The sequence below is a fragment of the Eutrema salsugineum genome, unplaced genomic scaffold (genome assembly GCF_000478725.1).
Source record: "Eutrema salsugineum unplaced genomic scaffold, Eutsalg1_0 scaffold_4, whole genome shotgun sequence".
Taxonomy (NCBI): domain Eukaryota; kingdom Viridiplantae; phylum Streptophyta; class Magnoliopsida; order Brassicales; family Brassicaceae; genus Eutrema; species Eutrema salsugineum.
In genome coordinates, this window is record NW_006256686.1 from 14,256,103 (window position 1) to 14,259,652 (window position 3,550).

Sequence of the window (3,550 nt, forward strand, 5' to 3'; positions counted from 1 at the left end):
AAAGTTGTGCTTGGGAACAAAGTTCTTTGGAGCTTGAGAATTGGGATAGACCTGGTCTTGTGGGTTAGCTACATTGGTGTTCCTGTAAGAGAGGTTTGGATTGGCATTACCATACTGATATCTTTGGAACCTCTGATTCCCAATGTAGTTGAGCTCCTCTTGGGTAAGACCTTCTTCACTTATGTTCTCAAAAATTTGAGAAGGTTCCTCATACTCTCCAACAAAATGCATTGGCTTCTGAGTGGTGAATTTCAGCTTGTCCAATTCACTCCTCAACTCCTTAACTTCTCTGGTGAGCCTCTGTTCTGAGCTTGAACCTTCATACCTATTTGATCTGTCATAGTCTTCACCATAAGTATCATTGCTCAATGCTAAGTTCTCCACTAGCTCTAAAGCAGCATGTATCTCTTTACCCAGAAAGTTCCCATTTGAAGCAGTATCCAGCTGGTTTCTAATCTTGGGAAGAGCTCCCCTATACAGTGTGCTGAGAAGAGAAGCCTCACTAAACCCATGGTGTGGGCATTGGTTTGTGTAGCTCCTGAATCTCTCATATGCTTCACCAAAACTTTCATTGCTGTGCTGAGTGAAGCTAGAGATTTGGTTTCTCAGTTTTGCAGTTCTTGAGGTGGAGAAGAACTTAGATAAGAAGGCTTGCTTGCATTGCTCCCAGGTTTGAATGGAGCCTCTTGGAAGATTCTTCTCCCATTGATGAGCTTTGTCACAGGGACTGAATGGGAATAGTCTTAGCTTAAAGCTGTCTTCTGAAACTCCATTAATCTTGGTCAGATCACACACCTTATCAAACTGGTCCAAGTGTTCCAAGGGATCTTCCATTGCTAACCCATGGAACTTTGAGTTCTGGACCATATTCAGCAATGATGCTTTCACTTCAAAGTTGTTGTTCTGCACAGGTGGTGCCTGAATACCAGCTCCATACTGATGAGCATTGGCCCTGTCATTCTCGCCAACATATATTTGGGGTTGCTCATATCTTCTTTGTTGTGGTTGGAAAGGGTGGGGTTGGTGGTGCACCTGGTGTCTTTGTTGAACATTGGCCTGATGCCTCTGTTGATGAGCCTGAGCTTGTCCCTGGTGGACATAGGCTTGTTGGTGGTGCACCTGTTCCTGCTGAACATTGCCTTGGTGAAACCCCTGACCAATTCCAATACCAGCTCCCTGACCTTGAGCTTGTTGCTCCTGAACTGGTTGTTCCATATCTACCACGTGATCTGCTTGGTCTGCCATCTCAGTCTGATCAAGTTGTCTACCACGTCTGTCTCTTCTCCTCCTTGGTACCAGAAGGTTGATGTTATCGTTTAGAGGAAAAGGAGGACCGCAGCTTCTTGATCTAGACCTGGTGTTCATATACCTGAAATCACAAACAGAAATTGAAAGGAATCAGTAAAAACAAGAAAGTAAGCACTTGATCTCAAGAACAGATCAGAGCTTAATGCTAATCAAACCACAATTTGGCAACGGCGCCAATTGATAGATAGGACTTTTAAGGGTCTCAGGGCTATCAATCCCCTTGTCAATGTAGTACAAAGAGGTTTATCAATCCAGATGTGGTGTTAGACACTAAGCTATATGATCAAGTTCTTAATTCAAGCAAACAAGAATAGGTTTTGATTAATCTAGAGACAACTATAAACATAAACAGGTTTAAAGACAAATGACAATGACAAATGATGTGAATATGATATGATGGAGGCATGAGATTCTAGACATGATAGTTGGTTAGGGTGCCTTGGTGTTAAACTAGAAATGCTAATGACAATGATGAGACATGATTCAAATGATTAAGAACTCTAATCTAGGTTAATCCTCTCATGAAGGTATTAACCCCTATACTAATCCATTTTCAAACCAAATTCCCATTTGTGAAACATGAATCAATATGCATTAACAAACAGCTCTTAATGATCATTCAAGCATTTAACAAATCATTCCCATGATGAAAAATTACTTAAACCTCTAACACAACTCTTTCAGGAATTTCATCAAACACTTTTGGTGCATGAAATTCCCAGAATCTAGATCTCAAGTGATTATCAAGGATTTAGCATAGAGAACAGCTGTTTAGAGAGATGAATCAATGAATCTAGCCCTAAGCACTCCTAATCTAACACTTTAGCACCCTAACCTACACATCTAGAACCTCATTAAGGTGACTACTCACTAATCATACTAATCTCTCTTAAACTTTTGCAAGTTGAGTAGATTAGCATGATTAATGATGAGAAATGGAGATGGAGATGATAGATTCAAAAGAAAACAGCTTTAAACACCCAGATCTCCTTAAACTCTCTTGATTAAACACTCAAATAAAGATATTTCTCTTCTTAATGGAGTCTTTTCACCAAAAAGGCAAGAGACAAAGGGAATAAAACTTAGTTCTCCCCCAAAAAACCCTAAAAAGTATTTATACCTTCTTAAAAACGAACCGGGTCAGCCCGGAACAAACCGGGTCCTGACCCGGCTTTAATGGATAAAGTGGGAAAAGCTGCGGGTCGGTTCAGTATGTCCCAGGCCGCACACCTAAGTCGCAGTAGATGAAGACTTGTCTTGTGAGGCTTGAATCACCTTGTCGGAGCCGCACGCCTATCTAGGAGTAAATTGCGAGTGTTTCTGCGGCATGGTCTCCTTCCTCTCCAACTCGCAGGGCTGAGCCGGTTTCTGGGGGATGTAGAAACTGTGCGGGTTGGTCTCTATTGCACTTAGGTCGCAGGCTCAAGTCGGAGTGAATTCCGAGTGATCGTGCGGCATAGATCCAGGCGCGGATGACTCGCATGCCTAAGTCGCACGATTGTGGACTTAGCATTTCTCTTGCTCGGGAGCTCCAGACCTCTTCCAGTGATAGTTTACCCGCACATTTCAACTCGCAGCATCAGCATTCAGGTGTTCATCTTCAGGCCTGCGGGTTAACCAAGTCGCAAGACCATCTCGCAGCATCCAGAGCAGCTTAGATCACTTCGCATTCCGGAGAGTGTAACTCCTGTGATACTTGTCCGAATTGAATGATTTCGGTTGCAGAAGACAGAGGACTCATTTATCTCCAACTTTTGTGAAGGAAGTTTCAGTGCTTGGGAGGTGGAAGGCTTCCTGGAGGGCACATCTTTGCAGTGCATGTATACGACCAGAGAGAGGCGTCTAGACATGTGTCCATTCCGGAGGCCGTATCTTCCTGCTCATAGATCCGAATTGAATGCTCTTGGACGTTCTGGAAAGAAAACTCAAATGTCTCTGATTCTCATGAAGGACCCGGAAGCTGAATCGGCCTGGAAGTGCACCGTCCTTCGCATCCTTCAGAACTGATCTGCTCGGTCCGGAATACCTGCGAGACAGGGGTTTCTTCCGACGAGCTTATCTCTCTGCTCACGCGTCCGAATTCTACGATTCCAATTGCTATGAGACCGTGCTTCAATGCTCTCCAACTTCTATGAAGGACCCGCCATCTGAATCGGACCGGAAGGCTCCCCGGACAGGTGATTTCTGAGACTCGTTCGCACCCGGAGATTTTGGCCGATATACTTAATTCGCGGTACGTGAA

The 3,550-nt window shown here is 43.9% G+C and overlaps 1 non-coding gene across 1 annotated transcript; it reads left to right on the top strand.

Annotated features, from left to right (window-relative positions):
* The first annotated feature begins 505 nt into the window (after window positions 1-505).
* On the top strand, window positions 506-612 carry LOC112084989. Its single transcript, XR_002898634.1, has one exon. It is a non-coding gene; the product is annotated as a small nucleolar RNA R71 (small nucleolar RNA).
* Window positions 613-3,550: the final 2,938 nt, after the last annotated feature.